The 13,980-nt window shown below is 46.6% G+C and overlaps 1 protein-coding gene across 1 annotated transcript in view; it reads left to right on the forward strand.

Moving 5' to 3' along the window:
* The first annotated feature begins 467 nt into the window (after nt 1-467).
* The window catches only part of RAB3D (RAB3D, member RAS oncogene family), a 29,542-nt gene continuing 16,029 nt past the window's right edge, over nt 468-13,980 (forward strand). Inside the window, exon 1 of the mRNA XM_081894871.1 lies at nt 468-673. The gene's annotated coding sequence lies outside the window, so the exon portion shown is untranslated. The remainder of the gene's footprint in view (nt 674-13,980) is intronic.

A 13,980-nucleotide genomic window follows, 5' to 3' on the forward strand; every position in this document is an offset into this window, starting at 1 on the left:
GCAAATGACCCCCACCATGGCGCCTCTATAGGGCGCCCCTTGTTCCTGATGTAGACAGTGGCGTAGCGTGGGTTGTCAGCACCCGGGGCAAGGCAAGTAATTTGTGCCCCCTAACCCTAACCCCCAGATGTTGCGGCCGTGCGGCCGGCCCCCCTGCACCCCCCACGCTACGCCACTGGATGTAGATCTTTCTTCCCCGCTTGTTCCGTTTTGTGTTCCGCCTCGGGCGCCAAAACGTCTTGCTCCGGCCCTGACAGCAGGCTTCGCCTTGAGGGTTTTCTGCAGCCCGGCTCCTGCTTGCAGGCGGCGCGCATATTCCCAACATTAGCCAAGCCAAGGGATGGGCGAGGGCGCACGGACGAAAGCAGGCAGGCAGGCTGGCTGCGCGCTTCTCGCCGCCGCCGCCGCCCTCCCCTCCTTACCCGCTCCGGGAGGGAGGGAGGGAGTGGCTGGGTGATGTGGAAGGTCGATTGCTGAGGTCTGCAGCGGAAAGGCAGCCCGGGCACACCTTCCTCCTTTCGCCAGGGAGGCTCCGCTCTCGTGCGCGCAAGCCAGGAGCTGCCGCTGCCTCCAAAGACTCCGACATCCGGCTGGGGAGGCGGAGAAGCAACTTCCAGTAGCAGCTGCGGCAGGAAAAGCCCCAAAAGGCTCCGCGCCCCCCGCAGCAAAAAAGGTAACTTTGCCTCTTCCTTGTGGTTATTTTTGCTTGCTCATTCATCCTGAGGGAGTTGGGAGTGTTGTCTGTTTTTTGCAAGGGGTGGCGGCGAGGCAGCTCCCTCCTGGGAGACCAAAGGCGAGGCGATGCCGAGACAGGGCTTGGGGGGTTGCGTCGCGCAATAGCGCAGCCGGCTTTGGACCTCGCCGCCTTCCCTGCGCGCTGGCGGAGAGCCGCCTTGCCCGGGAGAGAAACGCCTCCTTGGAGAGTCTTCGGGCTGGATCCGCCAGGCGCAGCCGGAGGAGAAAAGGCGTTGGTTTTTTGGGCAGCGGAGGCGAGCTCCGGATTAGCGATTCTGTGGGCGCGCGGCTTTTCTCCCCTAAATAATAATAATAGTAATAATAGTAATAATGCGGTTAGTGGGGAATATTTGGGCAGCACGATTTAGAGCCCAGGGATAAAGAGATCATCAGGAACGGGTGCCTGAATGCCATTGTCTTTATTTTGAAGCTGGGGGTGCGTTAGCCAGCGAGGTTTCCGTGCCACCCCTCTTTTTGGAAAGGATGTAGGAGGGAGATTAATTCTGCCCCTGGGCAATGTTGGGGCCAGCTCAGCACCTGAGTCAAGAAACAAAGGCAGTGTGGGCTTTACTCCAAAAATGAAGGGGGTATGAGTTGGCCCCTCCTTTTTTAAAAAAACAAAACAAAAAACAACAACCAGCCTCTTCTGTGCAGCAGCCGGGATGTGCAGAGGCCAGCAGGTGACATTGCTTATCACCTGCTGAATTCAGCCCCATGGTGCATAGAGGTTCACCTGCTGAGTTCTGTCGGGCGCAGGAGCAGGACGTGCCTGGCCTCTTGTGATTAGTTGGCAACCGCTTCCTATAGCGAGGAAGGTGGTTTCAGGAAGTTGAACATCTGATGCTCATGGCAGGTGGCCAGAACTTGCTAGGCAGTAGCAAGCTAAATATATAAGTTCCAGGCAGTGCTCACTGGGGTGGGCAGGGCACCCGCAGAATGGAATGCCTCTTCCTGGCTTTCAGTAATTCAAAGGGGCATTCCCAAAGCCAGGACAGCTTGGGCGGGGTATGCAGATAAGCCACTGTAGGTCTAGGTTTATGCACCTTTTTCTTTACCCTATATTGCAATTGACATTTAGGGCTTTGACTTTTTAAAATTCCTCATTGCGGTGCTTTCCAGATGTTGTCAACCCCAACCAGCATGGCCAATGCTCAGCAATGATGGGGAGAGGTTTTGTAGCCTGGCATAATCAGAAGGGCACCACGATGGGCAAGGCTTGGTTACAGCTTGAGAGCAGTGTTGCCATGCACACATACAAAGGCCACGACGGCAAATTTGAGAAGTATTAAAGCATTTGTTTATTTGTTTTATTAAAGCCCAACAAAATGAGCCCAAGTCTAAGGCCTTCTTAAAAGGTAAAGGGACCCCTGACCATTAGGTCCAGTTGCGGACGACTCTGGGGTTGTGGCGCTCATCTCGCTTTATTGGCCAAGGGAGCCGGCGTACAGCTTCCGGGTCATGTGGCCAGCCTGACTAAGCTGCTTCTGGCGAACCAGAGCAGCGCACGGAAACGCTGTTTACCTTCCCACCGGAGCGGTACCTATTTATCTACTTGCACTTTGACATGCTTTCATACTGCTAGGTTGGCAGGAGCAGGGACTGAGCAACGGGAGCTCACCCCGTCACAGGGATTCGAACCGCCGACCTTCTGATCTGCAAGCCCTAGGCTCTGTGATTTAACCCACAGCGCCACCTGTGTCCAGGTCTAAGGCCATCTTACCCAGGAGTTAAAGCTGCATCTGCACTGTAGCACTTCAGACAGTATGTGAGGTTTTGGAAAACCTGAACACCCATAATAAAAATAAATCCCTTAATGTCCAAAACCTGCCTGTTGGTTTGGGGGGGAGGTGTTCTAACTTAGCCTCCTTCTGCTTTTGAATGGAGAAGCACTCTGTCATTCATTCCCCCATCTTCAACACCTCTGTAAGAGCCATGCCTCAAATTCTGCCCATTTGCTTCACTGCAGTTCAGTAGTTCAGAGATGTCATATTTGCCTGGAAGTCACAGTCTCCTTAAAAGACTCCCAGTTCAACCTGTTTGAATTCTGGTTGTGGCTGTTTACTGGAAAGGCATGTTGCATCTGCCATGTCCCTGGCATTGTGATCGGGTTCAAATTAAGCCCTGTTACCGTTTGATAACCATTTGATAATTTGGGCTACCTGCACAGTACACTCTCATTTTAACTCCATGCCCCTCCCTAAATTACTCGCTGCACATTCCCCCGGTGCTATACCAGCTGCACTGGCTCCCGGTGGAGTACAGGATCAGGTTTAAGGTGCTGGTTTTAACCTTTAAAGCCCTATACGGTCTAGGACCCTCGTACCTACGGGACCGCCTCTCCCGGTATGTCCCACGGAGGACCTTACGGTCTTCAAATAAAAACACCTTGGAGATCCCAGGCCACAGAGAGATTAGGCTGGCCTCAACCAGAACCAGGGCTTTTTTGGCTGTGGCCCCGATCTTGTGGAATGCTCTGTCACAAGAGACTAGGGCCCTGCGGGACTTGACATCTTTCCGCAGGGCCTGCAAGACAGAGCTGTTCCACCGGGCCTTTGGCCAAGGCACAGTCTTACCACCTCTCTCCTCCTGTAATCCTCATAGAACTCTAGCCCAATAGTTGCCATTAATTTGATTCTGAATTGATTTTAGAATGTGTTTCAATTAATTGACTGTTATTTTATGTAAACTGTGCTATTTTTACTGTTGTTAGCCGTTCTGAGCCCGGCTTTGGCTGGGGAGGGCGGGATATAAATAAATTATTATTATTATTATTATTATTATTAATGCACAGTGGAGCATTCCCTTGTCAGTCATAGACAAATGTGCACAGCAGCCTTCAGCTACTTCCTGCCATGGAAGCTATCTGTGGCAATAAGGAAGGCCTGGATTTTGGTTAGACTCCAGCAGTGCAGAGGGAGGGAAGCCTGCTTTTCACAGCATGGCCCTGTGACACTTTTTGACGCTCAGGTTTTGCCACTGGTTTTTTGCTCAGTGGCAATCCAATTTAATTATCTGCTGTGGAGCTAAGCAGTGTCCTGGGGGGAACCAGTCTTCAACAGTTAGCACTAATGACTATGGGCAAGGGTCCACAGTTCCTCTCATCATGGCAAATGCTGTGTTTCCTTCCGGCAAGCAGGATGAACCTCAGACTTCCAGCCTTGGGGGCTGGAGAAGCAGCCAGGGGATTGCCCTGCAGTTGCAAGTCCAAGCTTGGGAGCGGACTGGGCTTGCTTTCCTTCTGCACTCCTGAAGCATATGGTGCAAGTGTCTCGGAAGCACAGCAGCCGAACGTTCAGCCCTGCCCATCATATCCCAGAGAGGAAGGCCAGGTCTTCTAGTTTGGCTTTGCCCTCCTGAGGCCTCCAAGCATCCCCACAACTGCAGCAAGGTAGCATAAAATGTAAGGGGCGATCCTTGTCTCCCTTTCCAGCTCCAGATTTCTATTCTGCCTGTCGGGACCACTATCCTCATCAGGCAGTGTGCAGAAACAGTCACAGAAAACCAACAATTTAAAAATCCACGACCACACCTCTTTTAAATGAGCAGTTAATCAGAATTAATGAAAATCAGATTGAATAAAGGCATCACAAGAGTTTCCATGCTCCGCGTGTGCAACACAATTCTACCCATGCAAGGGGTTGTTCTCCAAAATGCAGTGTTTTAATCTGGTTTTACCTTGCTTTTGATTTTAATTATTTGTTAATGTTTTAAATACTTGTTTTTAAACCCCACCCACCCCAATAATTAATTTCTTTCTTTCTTTCTTTCTTTCTTTCTTTCTTTCTTTCTTTCTTTCTTTTTTTATCCGCCTATCACCTATTACAATCAAGAGGCATGTAAAATAAAAATAAGGACGAGATCCCACCCTTTGGGGTAAGGGGCCTGGTGACCACAAATTTTTGGTCGGCCACCCAAACCAGTAAAAGGTTTTATACCATGGCTGTAGGATTCAGAAGAGCTAAATGGACAATATGTATCAACAACAGTACAGTCATACCTTGGTTGTTGAACGCCTTGGTACTCGTCCATTTTGGCTCCCAAACCCTGCAAACCCAGAAGTGAGTGTTCCGGTTTGCAAACGTTTTTTGGAAGCCAAACATTCAACGTGGCTTCCAATTGAATGCAGGAAGCTCCTGCAGCCAATCGGAAGCTGCCCCTTGGTTTTCGAATGGACTCCTGGAACAGATTAAGTTCAACAACCAAGGTCCCACTGTACTGTATAAACCTTTGAGATCTGTTGGAAAGACCTCTCTGAAACTCCTTCATTGCGCCATGAGAAATCTCAGAAGTTCATAGGAGGGCCATCTACATAAATTTCTGCCCACTGGCCCTGCGTTTGGCCATATTTAGGCCATATAGTTTTGTTCTCTCAGGTATGCACTCTGAAGGCTTAATTTGGCTGCAGGTGTTTAATATTGTTATAACTGTGTGACTATGTAGCTTTATAACTGTAGGATTATTTTTAATTGCGTTTCTTGTTGAATTGTTGTACTTAGGCTCCCTTTATTACATCCTGGGCCTCTGTAGAAATGAATGTTGTGCACCAATTTGGTTATCCTTTTGGCCCTGGTGAAGACCTGTTAGATGTTGTACTGAGAACAGTTTGGATCTTACTAGGCTCTGGTTTTAATATCTGTTTCTGTTGTTTTAAAGTTAGCATTTTTGCTTCTGATTTTCAATTTTAAAGGATTGTTAGGTGTTCTGGGAGTCGTTCATAGCTGAAGCGTGGGACAGAAATGTGTAGAATTAATTTCAAAACATACACACACAATATATATATGTTCAGCTCTTTGAAATGCACTGTTCCCAAGATGCTTTGCAAATGCAGATTTACTATTTATGTAGCACTCTCCTATGGTGAAGGGACACAGGTGGCGCTGTGGGTTAAACCACAGAGCCTAGGACTTGCCGATCAGAAGGTTGGCGGTTCAAATCCCCGCGACGGGGTGACCTCCTGTTGCTCGGTCCCTGCTCCTGCCAACCTAGCAGTTCAAAAGCACGTCAAAGTGCAAGTAGATAAATAGGTACCGCTCTGGCGGGAAGGCAAACAGCGTTTCCGTGCGCTGCTCTGGTTCGCCAGAAGCGGCTTAGTCATGCTGGCCACATGACCCGGAAGCTGTACACCGGCTCCTTCAGCCAATAAAGCAAGATGAGCGCTGCAACCCCAGAGTCGGCCACGACTGGACCTAATGGTCAGGAGTCCCTTTACCTTACCCCTATGGTGATTTATACATTGTCAGCATTTCCTCAAAAATGTGAGGATGCTCCAACCAGTATTGTTCCTGCATGTCCTTCTGTTGCCCATAATATATCCAAAGATGTAGTACAGTATACTTGTAAGTTACTAGATGCTAGAGACAAACAAACAGGGAAGGGCAGATTCATTCCAATCTGCCTGGACCAATTATTATTTATACCCCGCCCCCTGGCTGGGGATCTTCTTATGTGCTTATAGAACAATTTAAACCAGTTCCAACTCTTCTGCCCCACTGGCATTCCTGCTTAATCTCCTTCCCAGATCCCTGCACATCCCTGCACATAATTCCCAGATCCCTGCACATAATTTCTGCTTCCAAAAACCATTTCCCCACCAAATTCACCTTCTCACAATATTTCCCCCCCCCCTCATTCATATTATGCCGCCACTTCGATGTTTCTGTAGCCCAGTCCAGAATGCAGCTGTTCTCCTGATGATGTGTTGAGCCTCATTTGCAGCTAAGGAGGGTGTTATGTATTGACGTTCTCACCCTGGCCACCAGGGGTATTGTGTACATAGTTTTCACTCAGGTCCACGTAAGTTACCGTATTTTTCGCCCTATAGGGAGCACCTAGTTTTTTGGGGGGGGGATAAAGAAAAAATTATTTCCCCCCCAAGCGTGGGGCTGGGGCGGGGAAGCCCGAGCTTCCCCAGCCCCCAGAACAGGTTGCTATCCGCAAGCCTTGGGAGCATGGCGGGAACTCCCGTCAGGCTCTCCAGGCTTGCGGATATCTGCCCGAAGCCCGGGGCGTGCTGCTCAGCATGTCCTAGGCTTCGGGGTGCAGGCTGCGGGGTACCGACCCCTCTCGCTCTCCAGGCTTCAGCGAAAGCCTGCATTTGCCCCATAGGACGCACACAGATTTCCCCTTCATTTTTGGAGGGGAAAAAGTGCGTCCTATAGGGCGAAAAATATGGTAATTTAGGTGGGAAACCCTGAGTTGTTGTGGTTTCAATGCTGACAGCCGGCTGCCTATAAAAGCAGGCCGGCTGAGCTGTTCAGTTCAGTTACAGCTTACTATAAAGAACCATTTGGATAAATCTTGGTGTCGCCTGCTATGTCCACTCACAACTTAATAGAGGGGAACCGTAGGGCTTCTTCCGATTTGCTTTGTTCTGCTTGTCACTGCTTCTCCATGATAAGGCACATGAGGGCAAGAGGTGTGGCAAGAGCGGCACAGTCCCGGTCAGCCCTGGCTCAAAGAGGGTTGTACATACTCTGCTTCCTAGAAAAGGGGCTAGCCTACTTTGACAGAGAGCTTACATTTCAAGGTCTCCCTTTCTGTGCTCAGAAGAGAGCAGACCTATTGCTTCATGTTGTTATGGAGGAGCAGGCAGGAAATGAATCCTGCCTGCCCTTTTTGCAATATTGTTTTGCACATAGCTTGAGAAAAAAATAAGCCTGCCCTTCTCAGCCTTGCCCTATGCATGTACAGTACTGTTGTAACTTGATTTAGGTGCTGCATTTACATAGCTTATATTTTTCTGAATGCTGTTCAGTGTTTGTACTTGGGATTGGAGGCAGAAGAGGAAGTATGTTTTCCTATTAGTGCTCTGAGTGTATAAGGATCCACAAGTGTCTGCTCTGCTGCCTGACCCAAGCAGGATGATTAAGGTCTGTGTGGAGATAAACTTTAACCAAAAGTATGCTTTATGGAGACCGAGAAGCAATAAGAGCTTTTGGAATTCGGAGTCGCCATCTTGCCAAAGGATTTATAGCCGGGAGGAAGAACGGATTTGTTTTCAGACTGCATTCCTAGTGAATCTCTTCAGAGGTTTTGAGAAAGGAGGCAGATTGGTGAAGATTAATGATGCTAAGACTGTTTTGATGTATGGAAGTGATGTTATATGGAAAACGTCTGGATATGGCTACTGGATAAAAAAAATAATATCCACGCAGGATTACAAACTGTTCTAACCAGCTTGCGGAGACTATCAGAGGTCACAAAGAGAAAGGAAACATATATGAAAATAACAACAAGAGATGTGGAAAAATAATAAGAAATGACTGGATAGTACTGTGAACATCATAAGGTTAGATTTGTGGGCATTAAAACAGCAGTAAGAAGCAAGAAGTTGATTGGATCCCTTCGGAACTTGAAATATGGGTACCCCCAACAAAAATTTAAAATTCGGCTGTGTAATTTGGAATTTATGTAATTTGGTTTGATTTGATGTGATTGGTCGGTTAATAAAAAATTATTCTTAATTTTTTTTTTAAGTGTCTGCTCTGCTGCAGAATCATATGAGCGTCTCTGGGTTCACCAGTGGAAGTTACAAGTTGGTGGCCTCACCTTATTGGGGGTCCTTGATGAGGAGTTCTCAAATGACCCTAGTTTGTTTCCTTCAAGGCGCATCTTCAAACAAGCCAGGAAGCACCTTAGGAAAAGGCAAATAATCTTCCCACCCTTCTCCAGAACTTGCTGTCCTGCCTGCATGGTTTTTTTTACCCCAAATTCAGGCTCTGAGAAACTGGAACAGATGCAGAGCTGTCACTTCAACAGTAGTGAGAACAGGTGGACATAACAGAACCAAGCTAAATAGCAAGGAAGTTGCCGTTGGGAGTAGACATAAGATGCAATTACTTTGAGGGTACGCGGGTGGTGCTGTGGGTTAAACCACAGAGCCTAGAACTTGCCAATCGGAAGGTCGGCAGTTCAAATCCCTACCACGGGGTGAGCTTCCATTGCTCAGTCCCTGCTCCTGCCAACCTAGCAGTTCGAAAGCACATCAAAGCACAAGTAGATAAATAGGTACCACTCTGGCGGGAAGGTAAACGGCATTTCCGTGTGCTGCTCTGGTTCACCAGAAGTGGCTTAGTTATGCTGGCCACATGACCCGGCCAATAAAGTGAGATGAGCGCTGCAACCCCAGAGTCTGCCACGACTGGACCTAATGGTCAGGGGTCCCTTTACCTTTACCTTTACTTTGAGGGGAAAGGATAAATTTGAAGGTGCCCACAGCTGCTGGAGTGTGGTGGCAAACTGAATTTCAGTAGGGACAAATACAGCATTCTGCACTTGGGCAAAAAGAACCAGATGCGGGACATTTGGCTTACTGGTTGTACATGTGGAAAAGATCTAAGGGGTCTTAGTAGACCACAAGCTTAACATGAGTCAACAGTGTGATCAGGGCTGGATTTAGGTTTGATGAGGCCCTAAGCTACTGAAGATAATGGGGCCCTTTATATGTCTAGCTGTCCTTTGTCAACAACAAATTGTCGCTGTTTTTTGTGTGTTGAATATATGATATAAGGTAATTTATGGACCAAATAGGTATCTAAAGCCATTTGCACATAACAAGTAGGAGCCTACACAACACAAAATACTGTTGCTGTATGTAGGTTTTATTTTATTTGGTTTTTATCTTATATTTTGGAAATGTACATCCAGGGTTTTTTCCCTTTAAATTTTTTTGGGGTGCCCAAGAGAGTGGCGCCCTGACCTATAACTTGCTTAGCTTATACGTAAATCTGGCGCTGAATTTGATGTACAGGCAAAATAAGCTACAGTAATGCTATTCCAGACTGCATCAACAGATGTATTGTGTCCAGAGTGAGGGAAGTAATGGTGCCTGTGTATTCTGCCTTGGTCAGACCACACCTGGAATCCTGTGTCCAGTTCTGGGTGTCACAGTTTAAGAAGGATGTTGACAAGCTGGAAAGTGTGCAGACAAGGGTGATCAAGATGATCAAGGGTCTTGAAACCAAGCCTTATGAGGAACAATTGAAGGAGGTCTGGGTATGTTGAGCCTGTAAAAGAGGAGATGGTGTGATGGCCATCTTCACATATCTAAAGGGCTTCCACATGGAAGATGGAGCAAGCTTGTTTTCTCCTGCTCTGGTGGGTAGAACTCGGAACAAATGGCTTCAAATGACAAGGAAGGAGATTCCGAGTAAATATTAGGAAGAACTTTCTGACAGTAAGAGCTGTTTGACATTGGAACAGACTCCCTCGGGAGGTGGTGGACTCTCCTTCCTTGGAGGTTTTTAAGCAGAGGTTGAGTGGCCATCTGTCATGGGTGTTTTAGTTGAGATTCCTGCATTGCAGGGAGATGGAATAGATGACTCTTGTGGACCCTTCTAACTCTATGATTTTATGATTCTATGACTCTCTTTGCCTGCCTCTTTCCCTCATTTCATGTACATGTCCTCCTGCTGTTCTTAATAATAATAATAATAATATTTATACCCCGCCCATCTGGCTGGGTTTCCCCAGCCACTCTGGGCAGCTTCCAACAGAATATTAAAATACAACAGTCTATTAAACATTAAAATCTTCCCTAAACAGGGCTGCCTTCAGATGTCTCCTAAAAGTCTGGTAGTTGTTGTTCTCTTTGACATCTGGTGGGAGGACGTTCCACAGGGCAGGTGCCACTACCAAGAGTGGCTGAATCGTGTGTTGTCTTGAGGAGATGCAGAAGATCATTTCAGCTGTGCTCTCTTAGAATTGCAGGCTCAGATCACACTCTTCTTGAGAATCATTTCACTGAAAGGCAGGATGCAAATAATCTAATTAAGGGGTAGAGCATTTTGAGTGCACTCGCAGCTGCAGGTCGCAGCCCATTCTTTGCATGGAGAAGGCCCTAAGTTTGACCTGAGCATTTTGGGTAACAGGGCTGAGAAAGTCCTCTGCCTCAGGACTCCGACGGCCACTGCAAGTGCCAAGCTGGATGCTGAACCAACATTAGTCTAACTTAGCATAAAACAACGTCATAAGTGTAAAGCACGCAGGACCTGCTTCATCTTTATGCAGACTCATCATGCAGTCATTCATGCATTTGCCTAGATTACATAATGTAGTCTGGTTATCATCTAAATAGTGTACATTTTCCAGCATTCAACCTGTGAGCTCCCAGTGACACTGTTTGCATGGTGAGGACTAGAGCAACACATTCCTTTTTAAAAAAAACTATTTTAAAAATAACACGAGTCTGAGAGGCATCCAGTGAAATTCAATATTAAATTCGGCATTGTACTAACTTTCTCTCTGGGATTAAGCAGGAATAGCTTTTTAGGTATATCACCCGAGTCCCATGAGGGCCTTTGCTTTGCATTGCAATCCTATACATAGCTGCATAGAAACAGAGTCCGTTGAGTTGAATGGTATTTACTGCCATGTACATTTATATGCCCACAGGCTTCAAGAGGTTTCCTGACTTTGGAATTCTGTCCTCTAGAGATTTGGGTTTTGTTTTTAATTTTATCATGTACCAGTTGGCAGTGTGATTCTGTAAAGTTTTGGTGTGTTTTTTTTACTATTTATTTGTAATTGGACACATCAAACAGCATGCCTCTGGGTTTTTAAAGAGGATGATGTGTGGTTCTGTCACACCAAAGTGCCACAAGAACCCAGTTGGTGCTACAGTAGTTGTGCATTGTTCTTATAACCGATACTCCAAAAACTAGTTTTATTTTTAAAATCATACCTTGTTCTTCCTCCTGAAGGAGCCAGATTTTGTGATAAATCCAGGGGCGTAGTGTGGGGGGTGCAGGGGGGGCTGGCCGCACCGGGCGCAGCATCTGGGCGTAGTGTTAGGGGGCGCAAATCCACGGGTTAGGGGGCACAAATCCACGGGTTAGGGGGCGCAAATTACTTGCCTCGCCCCAGGTGCTGACAATCCACGCTACGCCGCAGGATAAATCTTACAGCTCTCGGAATGTGTGTTCCTCTTCCCACTATGGTTCCTTTGTCCTTGTTTATTTTTTTCCGCCAGTTTACCTTATCTGTATTCGAGAACCTGCCCCTTCTCAATCAAAAAGTTAGTTTGTGCTTCCATATGCCAGCGAGTTGCTTACAGTGCAACAGATTTCAAAATCTGTTTCTGGCTTGTCATAAATAGGATTCCCCCCGCCCGTCCCCCCCAAAAAATATTTGAGTCCTTCAGACGCTACTTGTGTCGTGTGTGAAAACTACTAATACAGGACAGTTATGTGGAGAAGAAACCTAATGCACATTCTCAACAGCGCAAGTTTTGCAATTGTTGATGAAAAAGAAAATGCCCCATTTAAACCTTCCCCACCCCAGTTTGTGCTGATGCTGAGATCTCCAACCCCTCTGGCTCCCTCTTCCTCTCTGTGATGTGCGGGAGGTGATGAAGCAGCAAGATTATCACAGCGCTGAGCTGTGCCGTGTTGTTGCCAAGAAAAGACGGATCTGCGTGGCTAGTTAAATTGACTCCCATTCCATACTGCAGCACTTTTCCCGCAGGTTTGTGGCTCTTAAGTAATGTATCTGGGAACACCTCACGAGGAACAGTTAACATCTTACCCGTACTTAAATGTTCTAATTATTAGAGTGGTTAATGATTCCGCGGGGTGTTCAGTGTGGCTCACATTCAGCAAAAGTTAAAATATTATTCCGTGCTTCACAGTGTTCTAAAAAGCAGCATTTTAAAAAGGTGTGTTTGTCCCTTGCACTTTGCTTGAAGAGGAGGGGATGGGTCAGGTTATTGGTTGAGCCTGAACTTACCCTGGCAATTGCACAAGCAGAGGACAGAGAACAGTTAATGCGAGTGAATTGGTTAAAAGAGCCAATGGAACACAATACATTTGCGAGTTTGGAAGATGGAAAGGTTTGTTTAAATGGTCTTCTAACAAATTCGGCACTTCTCACAAACTGTGCATGCGCAAGTCTGTTGAGCTCTTTAGTTTTCTTCTAAAAATACCAGCCACCTCAAGCTAAGAGGCCTTTTGTGAGGTTTATCCTCTACAGTCAAACCTCAGCTACCAAACGCCGAAAAACCTGAAGTAACTGCTCCAGTTTTCTAACAATTTTTGGAAGCCAAACGTCTTCCAAGGCGCATTTTTCATTTTTTCCCCATTGACTTTGCAGCCAGCCATTGATCCTCGGTTTTTGAACTTTTTGGAAGCCAAATGGTCTTCCGGAAGGGATTAAGTTCAAAAACCAAGGTTCCACTGTACAATGATCTGTGTTGATGACATAGCAGGTTGCTCTTCGTCTCATGTTTATTTATTTCATTACATTCACGTTTTGCCTTTCTTCCAAGAAGCCAGGGGTGGTTTCTGCCCCCTACCATTTTATGCTTACAATAACCTATGTAGGAGGTTAGACTGGGAGCTAGGAGCTGGCCCAAAAAATGGCCCAGCGAAGATTTGAACCTGGGTCTCCTCAGTCCTCGTCTGATGCTCTAGCCGCTATTGTTGGCTGTTTTCATCAATACTTGACTCGTCTTTTCAGATTCAGGCTGGATCTAGTCACAGCAAAAAAGCTTTTCAGAAAAACGCATTGTAAGTGGAAAATCATGTTGGCGGAAGCCGGGACTCCACAGCGCTCTCTGGTGTCACAGTGTTATAACACATATAAAACGCTTTTTCTTTACTAATGTAGCTGAGTCCCCAATGTCTCTCCATGTCTTATTTCCTCAGCCTATTCCCCCCTCCCCCAGTCACCCAGTTTGGTGCCTCCCTCCATTCCTTCAAGCCTTCTCTTGTCTTACCTGTCTCTCTTTCATTCCTTCTCCTTCTTTCTTCTCTGCATTCTGCCCCTCGGTCAGCTTCTGCGACGCTCTGGGGGTTAACTATATTAATTATATGCACATGTATATAAGAGGGTGCCCATATTGTTTTGATTTTGAAGATGAGTGGCTTAGGATTGGGACAGTCAATGGTGATTTTATTCTTAATAGAAAAATGGTTTCCTCCCCCCGTTCACCCCCACCCCAGATTCAGAATACATTAGGATTCAGGCCAATGAAGCTTTTCTAACAAATTTAGAACACAGAACCATTTCAGTATAAAACACGTCATTCTTATTTATTTATTTATTCATTGTACTTGCGGCTCATCTGACACCAAATGCCCCAGGGCAGGTTACAGGAAGATCCTAATTTTTAAAATAAGTATAATTGACGTTAAATGAAACCACAAATAATGATGATGATTTGCCTCCAACAGTTCTCCAATGAAGATAGGGATGTCCTAAGAAAAAGCGGGACATTTTGAAATCAAATAAGTACCGTATTTTTTGCTC

Source organism: Podarcis melisellensis, assembly GCF_964234715.1.
Source record: "Podarcis melisellensis genome assembly, chromosome: 17".
Taxonomy (NCBI): domain Eukaryota; kingdom Metazoa; phylum Chordata; class Lepidosauria; order Squamata; family Lacertidae; genus Podarcis; species Podarcis melisellensis.